The following is a 19,544-nucleotide window of genomic DNA, read 5'->3' as shown; positions in this document are numbered from 1 at the left end:
TCTGAAGCCTTTAAAATAAAAAAAAATCCCTGTGTTTGTGGGAGAAGAGTGAGAGTTGCTCTTTGCTGTTGTTTGTTTTTGCCTTTCAGTGAGCTTTTGGAATAGCAGAAAGTCAGCTTCTGAGTTGTCTAGGACACCATTCCGTGTCTGATAGTGTATCTTAAGTATTATGCACTGAATGTCTCACTGTGTTAATGTAACTAAATTTAAAAATCAAACAAGAGGAGCTTCTTTTGGGGTATCTGTAAGGATAAATCAGAGATTGCATGTGGCAATTGGCTGATCACGGCCTCGTTTGTGCTGCCAGAGCAAACTGGATGGAAAAAACCAAATGCTGAAATGTTTTGATAGAATTGTCCACTTTGTGCTTCAGAAGGAGTGCTGGAAATATTTTCAGTGGAGCTGACAAGGCTGACAGCAATGGCAAAGCCTTATTCCAGCATTAAGCAGATATTTTGTAGTGTTGGTCCTGCAGTGTCAGGGAGCACTGATTTCTGTGTTCTGGGGGCATTGGCAGGATTGCTTCACCTTGATTTTCCTGTTGCCTTTGCCCTTGCTGGGATGGGGTCTCTAGTACTTTGATTACTCGTGGCAGGCGATTATTTTAAATTTTTAATTGAAGATTTTGGCTTAAAAACCAGTTGTAATCATGTATCTATTAACATATGACTTGCTATTAAAATAAAATGAGAATGAGCCAGGATGTGTGAGGTAAGTCAAGACTTTCTTTAAAACAAAACCAGGACAGCTGCAGAAGGAAGAGCCTGAATGTGAAGAACCCTGGGCTTGTTTTCCAGGGTTTTCTGGGGCAGCTGCTTTGATAAAAGCTGATGCCATCCTGCCCCAGAAATTGTAGCTGTTTGCAAAGCACATTAAGTCCTGCAGCAGCAGAGTAATATGTCTGGGTAACTCTTATTTTTGCATTAAGCTTTCATTATTATTGGAAACAATTCCAGGGAAGAAATTTGAACCATCACTGAAAATTGCTCAGACCTTTCTCATACCTTCTAGATGATCTTCATCGATTTCCCTCTCTAATTAAGCTCAGTGCTGTATTTGATAATGGGCTGCCCCTCAATTAGAGATTCAGGAGATGCTGAAGCTGTCAAAGGCTCACGTGGAGGACAAAGCGTTGTCCTTTTTGGGGGTCTCAGAATGTGCTGCATGGGGAAGCTCTTGGAAGTAAAAACAACATAGGGGTTCAGAGGAGTTATTTCTTGCCCTGAAAATGTGATGAATAATTAGTGACCTTTTTTCTGTGGTGGTGCAAACAAGGGCAGTGAATCCAGGAGTCTGGTCTGGGGAAGGTGGATGAGCTGAACTCCCTGGAATTTGGGTCTCTACCACTGCACTTCACTGTTTGCCTGAAGAAGCTTTCTGAAAGTCCTCCCTGTTGCTCCTTAGTGTAGTTTAATGTCAGTGGAGTTCACAGTTTACTGTGAATTCAGCTAACTGAGAATTCTTGTCTCTCACATTTGTATTCAAGGCAAGTGTTGCTGGTAGGAAAGTTACAAACAGATATTCAGGTCTGTGGGACAGGAAGGACAGGGGAGCATTATTTTAAGGCTACATCACTTGTTCAGATTGTACCCGGACACGAGAACAGCTCGTCTTCAGGAGAGGTGTAATTTTTAGTACTAAAGGTAAACTTCCCCAAAATGTTCTTTGCATCATGCAGAAGTCCCACTCTCATGTTCGAGACTGTGATCTGGTTTCTGTTCCATGGGGCTTGTGCTCAGCAGAACCTCTGCTTTACCTGCTCACTGTCTAAATCGTGCTCTGTAGCTGGACTGTTGCAAGTTTGCAGGTTTTCTGACCTGTCTTGATGTCTTTCTAAGACCAGCAGGAATATTTGTCCGGCCCCTGCCACGTGAAGAGATCTTGCCATGGTTCTCAATGGGGACACCACCATTTGTCTCCTTTAGCTGTATTTCCAAAAGTCCCCAATGAGCTTTCCTGGAATTTAAAGGAGAATTCTCTGGTAGCAGTGCAGATTCCATGGTGGTGTCAGAGAACAGTGAAGTGTGTTGTAGGAGAAGCTCAGGGGAGCTCTGCCAGGCCGTGATCTCTGCCTGATGGCTGCCACGTTCCAGGCGGGCAGGCACGGGGCACCTCAGGGCTGGGAAGGTTTTCCCATCTTTCCCGGGGTCGGGGCTGAGCAGGGGCAGCTGCTGTGTGTGCCTGTGCTCAGTGGGATCCCTGTGGCCAGGAGAAGGCTGGGATGATGCTGGTGGTGAGGACAGGGATCGTGTCTCTATACGGACCATCTCCAGGACCATGGGCTGTGCAGGCCCCAGATGATCCTGCTGCAGGGGAGGCTTTTCCTCTAACAAAGTCTCTTGTCCAAAGACCTGACAACCTTCAATCATGAGGTTCTTGTACATGAAACGTCTGGAATTCCCTGCACAATCTGATTGTATCTGGAAAAGTTGTCTTTGTGTTACAGAGGTGCTGCAGAGCTTTCAAATAGAAAATCAGACAAACATCATACTTTTTTGTTTTTTCAAAAATAGTTACAAAACAGCCCCCAAATGGGCAGGGGTTCATGAGGACAGGGATGAGATCATTTGGGATGGGTGTCCATAATGGAATGGCACGTGGGTTTAGGAGGTAAGATCCAGAACTGCACATGCAGGAAGATGAGATACATGTGGAATTGAAAAAAAGACCTCTTTGTGAGATATATGTATTTATAAAAAACCATTAAGAAAAACAAAACCGAATGATCAGTAACCCATAGCATTCACACAAATGGTTTTCCTTGTAAATGTTCTTGAGGAATCCTTGGGGATAATGAAAACGTTACTAAATTAAGCAGCGGTGTCTTAAATATCTTCAGTGTCGAAACTGATATTGAACTGAGGGAATTGTAAAGGCTGGCTTCTCTTTCGGCCAGAGTTTCTAGTAAATGAGGATCATATTCACAGGAGTTTGAACCAGCTGCTGCTTTAGGGACAGAAATCCTTTTCCCCCAAAATGGCTTTGAAAACAGCGTAAACTGAGGCCGTGCCTTTGGCCTAGACAGGCAGTTCCAGAAAATGCAGGGTTTTGCCCAAGGTTCATATTTAGGGGTGGGGGTTTTTTTTTGGTCTCCAAAGTAAAAATGTGCTTTTTAGTTTGGAACAAGCTTTGCCCAGCTCAGGATTTTCTCTTTTTGCAGTGTGTTTTTCATACAGTGCTGTAGGAAAGGTCAGCCCAGCTGGCTCGTGGTCCCAAGTGTCTTGGATGCTTGTAAGGATTCAGGGATACAGGAGATGTATGTACTAGAGATAAGCTATAGGGGTTTTCAAACTGCTTTTATTCCCCAGCAAAAGGAGATGACGGAATTTCAATTGCAGACTAAAAGCTGAAAGATTCAGTAGTAATTTTTAAGTTGCACATGCCAGAGACTTCCAAGAAATGTGAATGTGTGAACTAAGCAGCTCATTAAAATGCCTTTTGCCTCTAAGTGAGACTCTTTTTATAGGAGTTGTGCCCTAAATGGTGAGTACTTTTCTCTGTGCATCAGGGTCATCCTTCCGTTTTAATTGATTGAATCAAGCTCCAAGTTTAATTTTTTGAATTTATGGGATTTAATTTTTTTTTCCCATTTCAGCAGAAACTTTTGCACTGTTTTCACACCATCAAATTTTGTGATGAAAACTGAGGTTGATGTTAAAGTGGAAATGCTGAAGAGCACCACACATCAATCAGTCTTGAGAGAGAGAGCCCATACCATAAAGTGAACGTAGACTTTCTTTCAAGTTAAATTTTTATGATGGTTAAGCTGACTCTCATCCAGCAGATAATTGATTTCTCTAATGGGAACCAGAATATTGCCATTACTGGATGTCTCATTATCCAAACTCTAGTCCTTGGCAGGGAAGTTTCTCCCGAAGTTGCAGAGATGAAACAATCCAGTAATTTGTGGGAGGGAGGAGGGCTCTTATCTCTGATGGCTGATTCCCCACACAGTCTTGCAGTTAATTAGTTTGTCTTCATGAGGAGAATAATTTAAAGGAAAACCACGGTGGGGTTTGGGTTCCTGGAGTAAACAGGGTTTGGTTATGATGCCGGTGGAAGTTAAACACTCCCAGTGTTCTGGAGGAGATGGGAAGCCTTAGAGGCAGGTGTGAGTTGCCTAACAAAGGTGTTTTGTGCTCCTCAAGGTGCTCTCTCCAGAGGGCTGCTGGGGGCAGGCCTGGAGGGAAATGGGAACAGGATCCGAGACACTCACAGAAGGAAACCAGGCTCAGAGTGGGCTGGTTAATGGTTAATGAAGGGCAGAACGTTATTTTTATACTGAATATTTTTCTAACCAGTCCCGAATTCTGGCAGCTCTGCAGTCTTGTTTGTTTTCAAGTGCTGACTCAAAGGTTGCATCTGTGATCTCTCTTTTTCACATCCTTAGGAGCTTAAATGTAGTCTCAATATAACATCAAACAAAGCACTTTGCAGGTGAGGGTATAAATTGCTGTACTGTGGTACCTCAAAGCACCCTGTGCTCTGGAAGTGCCACTCCCCAGGTTGTGCGTCTCTCACATCAGGTGGCTTTAGCTTTGGTAAAGCACTGTGAACAAAATTAAAATAAACGGGGGTTTGTGCTCATCCTGAGTTACAGCACCTGGAAGGTTCCCTGGAACCTCCCCATCACTGATAGGTTCATGCACAGAATGTGGGATTGCTCAGGATTTCTCTTTCTATTACCTGCAGTGGGTATAGTCATGGAAGTTGCAAAACCTTCCCAAAAAGTGCTGCTTGTCTGTCAAGAGCTGGATCAGCAAGCACAAGGAGCACTTCCCTTAGGCGGGACAATGTACATTTTCCATAGAAATGTGGCAGAGTGGAACGGGACTTGAAGGAGATGCTGCAGTTTTGGCAGCCTTTGGAAATAATTCTGCTTCGTGTCCTGTAACTCAGTGAGCTCTGTAGTGGTTTGGAGCTCCAACCTCAAATTATTGCTCTTTGTTTATCCTGATGGAATAATGCTAATGAAAGACCCAGGGAACCACAGGGCAGTCAGTGCCACCACAGTGCCCAGCAGGGTCATGGAGCAGATCCTGCTGGAAACTGCAGGAGGGCACAAAGGGAGATGAGGAGGTGAGCGAGGGAAGTGCAACAGAATCATCTCCCTGGGCTTGTGCAAAGCATCAGACCCTGCCCTGGGTGATCCCAGTCTCTAGAGTCACGGATTTAGTGCATGTGCCACTGGGTGAGTGAGGAATTGTGGCCAGCAGCTTCCCTGTGAGCGTGGGGAGGCACAGGGTGCCCAGGGAAGCTGCGGCTGCCCCGGCCCTGGCAGTGTCCAAGGCCAGGCTGGATGGGGCTCAGAGGGGTTGGCACTGGCCCTTCCCCGCCACCCCATGGCTCGGTGACAAGGATGGAGCTGCTGGAGGCTTTGTGCACAGGGAAGAACCAAAGAAGCTGAATTAGAACTTGAAATACGTCACTTTTCTGTACTTCAAGTGTCTTTTGAGGTGAGTTTATAGCAGCTCACGGCTCTGAGAGCTGAGTCAGGGCTGCAGAACAAACATTTCACTAAATTCTAATGATTTACTATAAGCTGTGTGCCACGCTTTGGGGAGAATCTTTAAAATACAATTTTGCCTTTCCTTTCCCCTTTGGGCAAATAATTTTTCCTCAGCTTTCCCAGTACATGTATAATTAATAACTTTGTTTACTGACAATGTCAGCACTAACACAGCTCTGATTTATAGTGTTTATCTTTTGCCTGTTTCCTGTAGCACATCCTAAAATGCCACATAGGAAAGAAACTGTATTTTAGGGAGGTGCTTCCAGTGATAGCAGAAAAATAAGACTTGGTGATCATCATCCTGTTACGTTCTCTTGGCTGCAGAAGAAACCATAAGGCTCAAATCATTGTGCTTTAAATAATTAGCCGAAACGTTGCTTTGCTCTCTGGGAATTTGCCTGGAGTGGGAAAGGAAAAGACCCACTGGGGGCTTTGTGGGGCTGGGGAGGAGGTTCAGCTCCCTAAGCTCAGATTTCTGGGGCTGGAGCAGCTGTGGGCTCTATCCTTGGCACTGCCTGTGCTTTTGCTCCCAGCCACACACTCAATCTGCACGGTGCATGCTTCTTGCTCTGCTAATTTGCTTAAACGATCATTAGTGTGATTAACCATTAGAGGAGTGATTTCAGAGCTGCTGATCTCCCTGCTGCTGCTTAGATTGCAGCTGGAATGGTCCAGGCAGACACGTAGAGAATTGGGAGCAGGAGGAGCGTGGGTTTCCACAATTAACCTGTTAACTCGTGTAAAATTCCCCTGGGTGAGAGCAAGCGCTGGAGCACAAGGAAAAAAGCTTTTATGGAGCCTCTGAAGGGTGTCTGTGGACTGGTGGTGCTGTTACCAGAGCTCTGCGTCATCCCATCAACCACAGTAATGCTCAACCAGGACTTGGAGTGCTGGGGTGAAGGACTGTGGGTTCAGATGTTAAGCTGCTTCTCTTGGAAAACTGGAACTTGGCTTCTTTAGTTTCACATGGGATTGTAATTGTTGATTGTTGTTTTCCAAGGAAAAGAGAACATTCTTTGAAGTGCAGGAAAATGTTACGGACTAAAGGGAATATTTGAATTCTGGATGTGGCACTTGGGGCTGTGGTTCAGTGATGGATCTGGCAGTGCTGGGTTAATGGTGGGACTCGATGGTCTTGAAGGTCATTTCCAACCTAAAGGATTCTTTGGTTTGTCTGGAACAGCTCAGATGGGTAAAACATCATTTGGAAGAACATCTTGCCCTTGTAGTGAACTGTCGTTGCACCACCTGGCCAAAAATACTATTCTAAGATACTCTTTTAGAATTATTGACCAGTGTTTTTATAGGGAGGCTCCTTTGCCTCTGTTAAAGTGGTCACTGTTTAATTTACTAATTTGAAATCAAGTACTGGAGACTCTTAGAATTTGTTAATATACTAACTGTTTCTAACTTACAGTTTAAATGTGTGAATGCTCTGCAGTCTGTTTCTCTTTGAGGGAAAAATTCTTTTCTAGCATATGACAAACCTTAAAGATTAAAAACTTCCTTCAATTTGAGGTGTGCACCTGATCCATAATACCTGTCTCAATTTCTTTACCTTAAGGAACCCGAATTACTGGATTTTGTGTAAGAAAAACGAGTGTTATTGGGGTCTGTGCTTTCCTGAATTCCCATTCTGAATTCCTGCTGCTATCACTGGCCTCATGTGCTGGGTTTCAACATAAGAGATTGTAAAGGCAAATCTGTACCTCTGCAGTGTGGGAAGAAACAGCCCCAGATTCCACCTTCAGTGATCCTGGAAAGCCGAAAGATTAATCAGAAGATTTTTGTCCAGTTAATGGCACAGTTTACAAAGATTGCTCCAAGTTAATTTCGTATCTTTCTGTATGTACTTCAGTGGTTCGAATCCACTTCAAAATAACCAAAACGTGAAAGGGAAATGAGAGTTTCTTTTGGTAGAGCAGCCCAAGAGCTCCTGTTGGATGGTGACACCCAGGCAGGGCGTGGTGGCTCCAGCACAGGGAATGCTGCAGGATCCCATTTCTGACAGTGTCCAGAGGCAGATGGCTGAGAGGATTTAAGTCAAGTTGTTATTTCCCCTGAGTAATGTCTCGTTCTCCGGGCAGATTGGGGTTTCCTCAGTGCTTTCTCCATTATTTATCAATCCCCCATAGATTTCTTTATTCCATTTTCCTCTCCCACTCCCCCATGGAAACATCTTGTATCCACCTCATCCCAGGGCTCTGAGAAGAACAACACCTTTTTTCTTTATTTTGTGCCAATCTGTTAAATTTCTGTGGTTTTTCTTTGCCCAGCTTTCACGGGAAAGGCTGAGCCAGTCCACCCTTATTCCAGGCATGTTTATCTGGGCCTTTATTGAGTCCTTTGAGTTGTTTCTTTTCAGGCTGAAGAGTCTTGGTTGCTTGTTCCTTACACAGAAGCTATTGTTGAAGTGGGTTGTAATTAAGGTTATTTTTGGGATTTGTAAATTAGAAGGGACTTTGATGTGAAGATGGGCCTGCATTCACTGAACTGGAAAGGAATTGGAATTGATGTGTAAAGCCAGCCTGCAGAATTTGTGTCATTACAAGACAAAAACATGGAAAAGCAGTAACTCTCTGTATTTTCTTTTGAACTTGATCAGGAAAAAGCGATTTTTTTCTAGTGCCAGGATGTGCCTGGATCTGGCAGCAGCAGCTACTGGTGAACATCAGAGGGGTTTAGTTGATCCCATAAATTATTTTTACTGTTCCCAGCCCTAGTTTGTCTTTTCCCAAATGATCCGAGGCAATCTGTATTCAGTGAACTAACAGCTTAATATTTGAACTGATCTTAAAATGTGTGTCCTTCCTGGCATTTGGAGCTCCTCAGTCTGCAGCACACAAATTAACCCCCCCACTGTGAGGGCTGCACTGGGAAATACTCAAGGATATGGGATGTCAAGGATTGCTGTCTTTAATTTGTCACGTCCTCTTTCCCCTTCTTACGGGATGGAGTTAGGAAATTCTTAAATACGTGTCCTCCTGCTGTTTCTCCCCAGGATTTCGCTGCCTTGTGCACTGCACAAACTTCACAGTGCTACTTTATTGAGAAAAGATTCAATATTTGGTATTTTTCCTTATGCAGGGGATAGTCCCATGATTTATTTATAATGCTCGGTTCAAATCCATATTTATTCCTGTTTTGGTATTCAGCTGTATGGCACCTGAATCATTCATAACCACTAATGAATGTATTTTTGCTCTCTGCTGAAATGAAGTGGCATTGAATCCATTTAAAAAATTGACTGGGACATAGAAAAATTAAGAGGAAATGTATCCAGCTGTTTTAGTGCCCAGTGTGAGACACTTCAGCATTGATTTTTCAGAATGTGCATCCCATAATCTGTCCCTTCAGAGCTGTGACTGCCCTGGAGAAGGGGCCGACGGGCCACAGTCACCTCTCAAATACTGGAATTGCTCCAGAAATGTTCACCCAATCCTAGCAGAGAGGCAGGGCTGGGGAAGGCACCTGAGATTCCAGGGCACTGTCGCATCCAGGACCATTCATTTGTAAGCCTGCCGTCCCTCTCTGCTTTCCAGGCATCTCCCTGTCATCTTTGACAAAGTCAACAGTCTCATTATTATTAATATTTTTTGCTCTTCACATATCAAAATTATTTGAACGATTGTAAACTTAGGATTTGAGTTTTTTGAAAGACTCAAGGAAGACCATAACAATGGAAAATGTGCCATATTTGCAATTTGCCCGGTTATAAAGCACTTTTTACCAAGGTGTATGCCTGTCATTCTGGGTGGAGGGAGGACTCAGCCCTATATCCACCGTGAACACCCATATTTACCCAGAATAAACACCCCTAAATCCCGAAGTAAGTCTTGATTGTTCACAATGATTGCAGCAGTGCTGCAGTCCCAGGGTAGGTGCAGGATCCCTGGTGGGGTTTTGTTTGGAGGGGGCAGGAGGGATCTAAACAGACACGAGAGGCAGCGTGCTGGGAACTGGGATTGAGAGTTTTGCCTGGAAATAGCTGGAAATGGGGAAAAAAGCCCCAAAGGCTCTGGGCCTTGTCATGCTCAGGGCTGTCTGAGGCCTCTTCTCCAGCTCAGCTTTGTGTGGAAAATGAGGGCTCTGGAATTCAATAAAAATTTCATTGCCTTTGGCGCTGCTGTAAGAAGTTTAAATTTTGATGAGCGTTCTTGTTATTCAGATGTTTCCATGGTACTTGGAGTAGATTCAGGGTCAAACAGGCGAGATTTCTCCTAGAAGGGCTGGGGAAGGAGAGCTTAGTAAAACAGAGAAATAATGAATGTAGCAGTTTTACATTATTGATGTCTAGATTAAGGTTTTTACTTCTAAAAATCACCCGAGAAGTTGCTTGGAAGGCTCGCTTCAAATGATAATCAGTAATACCCTGTGATAAAGCATCAAGTGAGCTCTGCTTTAGTTTATTACAGTTGATAAGCTTTTCCATGTCATCTGGTTCTCATTTCCATACAGAAATCTCTTTTGTCATCTGCTCTTTGTCTGAGTTCCTCCTTAATTGAGGAGTTCACCGTGAGAGCAGCAGGTTAATCCCAGCCCGTGCCTCTGCAGGTTTTCAGAGATGTCCTCCCACAGAGGGTGGGCTCAGTCTGAGCAAGAAAGAAATCAATCTTTGGTCATGGAGGGCTTTTACTGGCTGCACTGGAGGGAGCTGAGAGGTGCAGAAGGCATTGAGGCCAAGACTATCCCACAGAAGGAGGAATCTGTAAATTTGTACATCTTCAGTCCACAGGTGGTTTGAGTTTGCACCAGCGTGTTCCCCTGTCCTGGGCAAAACATCACAGTTTAGGTTAGTGCACACACACACTCGCTGATGGGGCCAAGTACTCTTGAGGCAGACTCGCAGAACAGATGGGATTGGAAGGGACCTCTGAAGACCATGCAGTCCATTCAGGATCATCCAGGTGGGTTTGGGATGTCTCCAGACAGGGAGACTCCACACGCTCCTGGGCAGCTGCTCCAGGGTTCTAAAAGCAATTCTTCCTCGCAGTGAGGGGGAACTTTTGATTTAATTTTTATGGCCATTGCTTCTCGTCCTGTTGCTGAATACCTCTGAAGAGTGCTATGGAAGCAGCTTTGCACTGCTCTTAGACAAAGGTCAGTGTTTGATCCCTGCAGGGAATGGCTGAGGGAGCTCTGGCACATCTTCCCTGAGCTCAGAGCGGGTGGGGATTCCATCACACAGCTCTGATCCGTGGGGATGCTGTGGGTTGGAGCAGCACCCACCTGGTGTCCATCATCCTGAGCCACACAGGAGTTCCTTCTGCTGTTCCTACTCCTGCTCCTGCCCCCCTCTGGGGTCCCTGGTGCGCTTGTCCCCCAGGAGCAGCCCTTCCATGGCAGTACAGGCAAAGGGGGTGGTTTGTGTGTGTTTGTAGGGGCACAGAGGTTCTCCAGCCCCAGCTCCCCTCATTCCTCTGTTCTGATGGAGCTCAGCACCACCGTGGCACGGAGGGTCCATCCCTGCCCAGGCCTCATCAGCCTCTGCCCAAACATCGACACTCCCAACCCCACGCCTTGGAGTCGTGGGAAACATGGAGAATCCACGCTCAAACCTAAAATTTATCAGAGTCTTAGGGCTGTAAACTGATGGCCATTCCAGGGTGGTGACATCCATCACCACCATCAGCATTTCGTTTTGTAGTGGGGGATCTGTGTAATAGAAGTTAACTAAAAATGAAATAGTTTGAGGAGGGTTACTGTAAACACAGAGCAAAGGCATAGCCAAAGAGATTAAACAAACGCTGGGCACGTGGTGTTTATGTGCACAGTGAGTGCCCAACACCAGTGAAAAGTTTCACTGGAAAGTGAAAAAGCCACCTCCAAACCTCCCCAGAGATCTTCTAAGGACAAGGGAAATGAGTTATTATTCTCCTGTTTATTTGCAAGTAAATTAATACAAAACTTTCAGTCATTTGCTAATAACATACAAATCTTGTGATAGTTTTTTCCAAGCTTGTCAGAGCTGGGACATCTGCCAGGGACAGCACAAGGTCAGCACATGATGGAGTGTGAGGAAAAAGGGGTGAGAAGATGGCCTGAAGCAGAAAAGTGAATTCCTGCTGTCTCTGTTCTCTGCAACATTGGAGACTTTTGTCTTAAATTGGATTTTATCTTTTCAAATAGAGAGGGAGCTGGAGGGAGGCCGTACCTGAACTTGCAGTGTTAGTAAAATCTATTTCAGAGCAAACCCCTGAAGTGAACAGTGAGGAATCATCAGGACCAGATGGTCTTCACTCCACATTTCTCGAGGAGCTGAAGTGTGAAATCCTGAGTTCCCGAGAGTGCTGTGTAACCTAGCACCTAAATCAGCAGACTGAAAAAAATCAGACTAAGGAGGTTTGGTCAGTGTGACATGAGGGTTTTAGAAACCTTTTGGGAGAGATCTGGGAAACTGTGGGTGAGTTAATCTGATGTTTGGACCTGTTAAAACGACTAAAACTAATATTAAAAACAGTGTTGATAGATGTTTGAATCCATCCATGTGTATTTGGTGTGGAAAAAAAGCCACATTTTGCTATGGAGAACCTTTTGCAGGATGTTGCCCTTCCTTCCCCAGAACCTTTCTGTCGGTATCACTCACTGAGAGCCTTGAACAGCAGCACTGGCAGTCAGAGTGAATTCCCTCCTGCAGGAAAAAGGGAATTAATCCATTGTTTAATAGGAAATTAGAGGGGGAATCAGGTGTTGTTTTTATCCGTGGAGCTGAGTCTGCACTGCTCAGTGTGGAAAAGGGGATTTGGGCTCTGAGTTCATTGGGATTGTGGAAACAATTGGTGCTGGTGAAGGAGCCTTGGGAACACCTTGTGATGTAAGGAACATGCAGGTGATTAAATGACAGCGGAGTTCAATGCACTGCGCACGGATTATACGGAGAAATGCAGCTCTGCCAGTTTCTGTTACATAGCCGTGGTCTCTGACCTGGGGCTTGGCGTGGCTGGCAACTCTTGAAGCAGGAAGATGTAGGTCCTGGCTGTCAAATGGGGTGAGCAATTCTTGTTCCCTCCTCTCTTAAACACAGCAAAGCTCTTCGGTGTAGTAAAGCCAGAGCAGGTGTAGGATGTAATAGGGATCATGGAGACGGTGTAGGATGTAGGACCATGGAGGGAGGTGTGGGATGTAACAGGGACCATGGAGGAGAGGTGTAGGATGTAACAGGGATCATGCAGAAGGTTTAGGATGTAACTGGGATCATGGAACAGGTGTAGGATGTAGGACCATGGAGGGAGGTGTGGGATGTAGCTGGGATCATGGAGGAGGTGTAGGATGTAGGACCATGGAGGGAGGTGTGGGATGTAACAGGGACCATGGAGGAGAGGTGTAGGATGTAACAGGGATCATGCAGAAGGTTTAGGATGTAACTGGGATCATGGAACAGGTGTAGGATGTAGGACCATGGAGGGAGGTGTGGGATGTAGCTGGGATCATGGAGGAGGTGTAGGATGTAGGACCATGGAGGGAGGTGTGGGATGTAGCTGGGATCATGGAGGAGGTGTAGGATGTAGCTGGAATCATGGGGGGAGGTATAGGATGTAACAGGGACCACGGAGTGGTTTGGGTTAGAAAGAACCTTACAGCTCATCCAGTTCCACCCCTGCCGTGGACAGGGACACCTTCCACGGTCCCAGGGCGCTCAGGGCTGTGTCCAGACCAGTTCTGTTCTGTAAATCACCAGTGCTTTGTGAGGAGAAGGATGGAAAGGAATGCTCATTCATTGGCAAGAACCAAGAGACAACCCTTGGTTGATTGACTCCAAAACACACAAAAATTGGTAATTTTTCTCCGGAGTTGTCTCATGGAGCTCACCCCTGTGAGCTTTAAGGCCGCTGAAGGCTCACCTGGAGCCAGAAAGCAGCTTTTTAAAGGCAAAGTCTAACCAGGAACAGAGGACACAAAGGTATGTCCTCTTTCTCAGGAAATCCCTCAGCCAGGGATTGCTCAGTGCTGGGAAAATATCCAGAGATATTTTGCATTTCTTACTTTCTTCTGTTCGCTCCCAGACACCTGGCCTTGGCTGCCTGGTGTCCCTGGATGTGTCCTGCTCCTGAGGAGCCTCTGAGGATGGATTTGGGGGCTGAGGCACAGCAGGCACCACCCCTGCAGCAGGTGCCTGTGGGCTCTGTGGCCAAGCAGGGCAGTCAGGAGGGACATGGTTCGCACTGGATTTGTGCACACAGGGTTAAGGGGAGTGGGGGATGCTGGGCCAGCCTTGCCAGAGGTTTCTTGCCAATGTGCAGTTGGTGTCTGAACAGGGCTGGGTCTGATAAGGCAAGTGAAAAACCCAGGAGGAAAACTTCTGCTCACCTGCAGGATGCTCTGAGAGCTCGCTCTGTGTGTGTGCGTGTGCACCCAGAGAACTTCCCAGGAAATTCCATTTGTGGGTCTGTGTCCATGAGCTCTGCCTGCCTGCAATCCAAATGCCTGTGCCAGGCTGGAGCCCACAGCTTTTCACAGGAGCCTTGCTAGACGTGGGGCTGCTGCACACGGAGAGCTCCTTCATGGCTTGTTCAGGGACCGTTTGGTTTTACTGCTGCTCGTGCTGGGGAGGAATCCCATTTCCATCCCAACATGCAAGAGTGAGCAATTAATTGTTTGGAGTATTATCCTAGGATAGGACAGGGATGGAGATGTTAGTCCTGTGTCACTCCTCCTGCACAGGAATGGTACCTTTAGGTATAGATATAGATATATACACACACTGATTTCCTTTCTGCAGCCCTGAGCATTTCTTTGTTAAGCTCCTATTTGAGGTGTCCAGTTCCATGGCTGCATAATCCTGACTTTGCTCGAATAACCGATTCCAGCTCTTCCATTTTTCTTTTGGAGCCAATTTTCCGAGTCATTGATCATTTTTATTGCTCTCTTGTAAATCAGAGTTCATGTTTTTCTTCAAATGTGGGGCTCCCGTGTCACAGTGGGCGGGATGTGTTGGGTGGAGGGGAGGGAGCTGCTGCCAGACTCCTCATGGGCACTTCTTCCATCCCAGTGTGATACTGGGGCTCATGTCCAGTTTGTGAAAAAATCCCTGGTTCTCAGGCCTTTTTCTGTGAACTTTAGTGCTATTACTTTCTATTCCATAAACCTACAATATATTATTTCTCCCTAAAAAACCCCCACATATGTTGAATTACAGCATGAGGTTTTTTGCTCTAATTCATCAATATAATTTTACTTTATGTTTGTTCTGTGCTGTTCATGCTTACCTGGTTTTCCTAGCATGGAATATTGGGTTTTAGATTCTGCCTCTGGAATGTTTATTTGGAGGCTGGTCTGTGAAGCGTGGATCATATTTAGCAATTTCTGAATGAAAGCTTTTCACTGTAAATGTAAAATAGTTGTTTTAAATTCAGTCCAGCCCGTCTGCCACCACTGGAACCAGCTCTCCACTGAGCTGGGCTTTGGCATTTGCCAAGGAAGCTGTAAAGCTCTGAGCAGTCCAAAGGACAAAACGTGGGCCATTAAATGCTCATTTGGGGCTGTTCCAGCTGCTGAGCAGAGGTTAACGAGGTCATTGGAGAAGGCAGATCAGGCCCCTCTCTCTGCTTTGGCTGGTGAAGAAGTGGGGAAGATTCCCACCAGTTGGGATGCCACCACTTCTCCCTAGGGACATTGGCTTTCATTTTCCAAAATAGATATTAAAAATAACCATTTACTGCATTAGAGAATGTCGCTGCCACCGAAACTGCTCATAAACAGCAATTCTGGGTTTGCTGCAAAAAACTGCTGTAGTAGTTTACATTTTTATAACCTTTTTTGTCTTGGTATGCTGATTTTTGTGCATTAATATGACACTTCTCTGTATTTCTCTAGAAGAGCCCTTTTTGTCAGCTTGTGTTTGCTTTGCAAATTTTGTAGCTGCATACGAAGTGTGTTTTAAGGACATCACAGCCATGCTCAGGGGTTGGGAAGAATTTGTCTTGTCTACAACATAGTTTTGGGGTTTAAATCTCTCTTGTTTTTCCCTCGAGTATTATCCATATACTTCTGTGTTTTTTAAGGAAGAATGTTATGAGTCCCCATTTTCATTTAAAGTGTAAATTCCTTTTTTTTTTCTCAGGATATATTTGAAGAAAACCAACTAATTTGTACAACTAACTCATGGCATTAAAAGATAATAACCAAAAAATTCTGCTGTCAAACATCAGTTTAAGCATTTTGTCTGTGTTTTGGGGGAGGGACAGGAGGGGATGGATTAACAGGGTGATGGTCATTGCAGTTTGATCCTCCTTAGAATCAAAATTGCAGTTGTGAAAATTGCCTTTAACTTTATAATGATTCTAATAGGATTTGAAGCATATCCTAATGGAATAGGCTGTTATCCCTGGAGGAGGAAGTAAAATCCCTGCGGACCATTTTAGGCTGATAGGAAATGGGTTTTATGGTAAAATGTCCATTTTAAATACTGCTGGTAATCCCAGATTTGTAACTGTAGTACAAGCTGGGGATTGTGCCCCCAGCGTCCCTCAGAAATGGAGTCAGGATTATTTGAGATACGCTGTGAAAATGTGGCCACTCTGCTTCGTTTGTATTTGTGCTCCTTGGGCTGTGGAGAAGCTTCTGGAATGAGCAAATGCTTTTGTCAGGGATGGCTGGAGATACACTCCGTGTCCACTTGGTCGTGGGTAAAGGTGTGGGAGGAAAGGGATGAGGTGGTGTGGCAGGAACTGGGATTTCATTGGCTGACCTTGGAAAACACACTCCTCGTTTCTAGGGATTGAGGGCATGTGGCTGAGGAAGCACAAATGGTACTTCAGTGTTGTCCTGGACGTTTCCAGTTTGGAAATTCAGCCCTCTGCCTGCCTTGGGCTGTTACTGAAGTTTCAACACTGCTTCAGGAACAGCCCTGGAAGTGTTCCTGTCCCTGGAAGTGCCCAAAGCTGGGTTGGTTGGGGCTTGGAGCACCGTGGTCCAGTGGAAGGTGTCCTTGCCCATGGCAAGAGTGGCACTGGATGGGCTTTGAGGTCCCTTCCCACCCGGCCCAGCCATGGATTCTGTGACTTTGGAGTGTTTAGAACCACTGGTTGGTCCCGTTCGTTTGGGGTGTGTTGGATGCCGTGCTTGCGCCAACAGCTGATTTATTAAGGCTTCTTAGAAAGAGAGTAAGTCGTCTTAAATGATCTTTACAACCTGGCTGTCTTTGTGTCCAAAGGAGACCACTGCTGTGCTCTTCCTGTACAGCCGAGCTACAGAGCACTGGAATTCATTTCTGTTCCTTCTGTGGAATGGAATCCATGTCCGGCATCCATTCCTGTTTCCACATCACCTTGGGTGCAATTCCTGCTGCGCGTATGGAGTTTCTCAGCTCTTCCCATCCTTTTAGAGCTATTGGCTTTAAAAAGCATCTTATTTTTCAAATGTTTCACCTTTATTGGGATGTAGCTTAGATGTTTGAATCAGCTGCTGATGTAGGTTAGATTGGGGTTTTTTCTTAATCTTTTGATCACTGTTGTGATCAAAATATTTTCTTCAATCTCCGAAAGGGTGGCAGGGCTCCCTGGGGGGTGTGAAATTCTGTTCAAGCATTTTGCTTTTTCAGGAGTTGTTCTGTGCTGACATGAAGAGGGGGCTGAACTGCCAAGTTGTCTTTGAAGTTTAATTGTGTGTTTGGGAACAGAGCACACGGTCTTCCCTTACAAATCTGGTTTTCTGTGGTAATTGGCTCGTTTGCTCACTGGTTATCAATTGAACTTCTCTACCGCAAACATCTGTACTTGCATTGTGTTAATGCTAAACACTGACATAGTTAAACCAGAAGAGTGTGTTTGAAAGGCATTTATTAATTCATTAACTGGGAAGTAATTGATAAAGTGAGCACTCCTCATGTTATTATCCCTTTGTGAGCAGCTTGGCATTTGCTCCGTGAGCCAGAAAAGCAAAGTCACTTTGAAAATATAGCGTGTTTCAAATTCTTAATCTCCTAAAACAAAAGTCATTGAGAGTAGGTAGGAGAATACCTACTTCAACTTCCATTTTTGTGTCAAAAAAATCCTGACTCTTACGATTCAAAATTAATGCCTCTTTCTGGATGATGTCCCAAACTGGAGCAATATCAGCTGCCAAAGATACTTGAGTTCTTTCCAATTGTCTTCATTACAAGTTAAACATTAGCGGAGAACGCAGAGTCAGAACTTCCCTGTGGTACGGTTTGGGGGTTCAGTTCTTCCCTGTGAAGGTGGTGAGACCCTGGCACAGGGTGCCCAGAGCAGCTGTGGCTGCTCCTGCATCCCTGGAGGTGCCAAAGGCCAGGTTCAGTGTGGCTTGGAGCAGCCTGGGACAGTGGAAGGTGTCCCTGCCCATGGCAGGGCTGGGATGAAATGATCTCCAAGGAACTGTCCAGCCCAAACCAGGCTGGGAATCCATGAGGAGGTTTTCGCATAAGTTTCTGTGCTTTTGGCAGTGACTGTTACTGGCTTGTGTCTCTTTGTGTTCCTCTGACAAGATTGGTATGTGGCTAAGGAGGTAAAACTCACCTGTAATGTGTGTTTTAGGAATGGAGGCATTGTACATTCATGGAAAAACAACTTTTCCAATTCTTGCATTCCCTTTTTTCAACTCTGCGAGCACTGCAGGGATCGATCGGTGCGTGTGAACACAGCCGGAGACAGAGATGGAAGGGAAATGAGAACATCAACTATTGATCAGGCAGGCTGAACAAAATGAGTCATTAGTTAAAAAGGGCTAACGATGAGCGGGCAGTGATTGTCCCAGGCTGGCAGGGGATGATGCATGTGGGAAGAGCAGAGCCGTGGATTGGGTGAGGGATTTGCTGCAGTGCTGCCATGGTATTTATGCCATTTTTCAAGGCACTGCCGAGACACGGCTGAAATTGCATGTAGATGATTGAAACTCCACAGGCTGCGGAGATGGATTCAGGCTGGAGCACATCCAGGGGGTTGTGAGGAATTGTCACAGCAGAGCAAAGCAAACATGACTTGTTGAGCCGCCCAAAATAAGGCTGGGATAGGGGAAGGGAGGGAGCAGTAGCACAGCTTGTAATAAATAACAGTGCTGAGGGTGAATACCAGGGAGGAATAAAAATCATTTTCATAGAGAATAAATTACAGCAATTTGGTGGCAAATAAAATCAGAAGAGAGTTTTCAAATGTCAGGGTTGTGTATGGTGGTAGCAGCCGTCAGAGAGTAAGCACAGAAATGTCTGAGCCTTTTTAAGGTGGAATTTATGGTGTGTTTGGTAAATTTTTGGGAAGCTGGTGTGAAAGGGATGTCTGAATTCACAGGCAGCTGGGCTCAGCTCCATCCAGCTTTTTGCTCCTGTGTGAGAGTCTGAGCAGTGAATGCACAGTTTTGTGTAGGTTTGCACCCTTACCTGAGAGTTAAACCACCTTCTTACTCTAAAGCATTTCCATTTATTAATGTTCTCTTTATTCATTTATAATCCAAAACATGGGGGGGGGCTGGGGAAGCTGCTCACCTCCAGCTGTTTTTAAAAGCATTAAATCCACCTACAAACCTTTGGGATCATTTCAGAGGAAGGAGTAAAACACGACCTAGGATTCCTTATCCACAGCACCAAATAAACCCCTTTGAGAGGCCAAGTGTGTAAATTGTTTATCTAAACCCCGTGGCCCTTCCATATTGACTTTCTCTGCTAAACATTAAAGGGCAAAAGGCTGCTTTGGGCTTTCCTGGAACTCTAACAATCGGAGCTGCCAGACACAAGTAAGAATTGCCCTGTGCTGGGAGTGTAGTAAACACAAATAAGTGTGTGGGTGTTCTCTAAAGAGGATACTCAAGGTGTAAGTGCCTGCAGGGCTTGGTGCTGCTGAGCCAGATGAGTGCACAGGCCCTGGATGCAGCTGGGGGCTTCACGGAGGCTCCTGTGGGAGAAATTGTGACGTGTCTGCGTACTAGTCACTTGGGGCTGGTGTCCCCAAAAATCTGTATCTCAGAGTTCGCGTGATTTTAAATGTATTTGGTTGAATGAATCTCACTCTGAGGACTTAAGGACATTTAAAAGGCACCAAGACCCAGCGTAATGCCTTTGGTGCATGTTGTAAGTGAAGAACTT

The 19,544-nt window shown here is 45.4% G+C and overlaps 1 protein-coding gene across 7 annotated transcripts in view; it reads left to right on the top strand.

The window, feature by feature from the left end:
• NEO1 (neogenin 1) overlaps positions 1–19,544 on the top strand; it is a 168,742-nt gene that overhangs the window by 84,144 nt on the left and 65,054 nt on the right. The window lies entirely within an intron of this gene.

This window comes from Chamaea fasciata, unplaced genomic scaffold, assembly GCF_029207755.1.
Source record: "Chamaea fasciata isolate MVZ Bird 193981 ecotype frontalis unplaced genomic scaffold, bChaFas1.0.hap1 SCAF_14, whole genome shotgun sequence".
Classification (NCBI taxonomy): domain Eukaryota; kingdom Metazoa; phylum Chordata; class Aves; order Passeriformes; family Sylviidae; genus Chamaea; species Chamaea fasciata.
The sequence above is the reverse complement of the archived record's forward strand: the minus strand, read 5'-3'. Positions and strand labels throughout refer to the sequence as shown.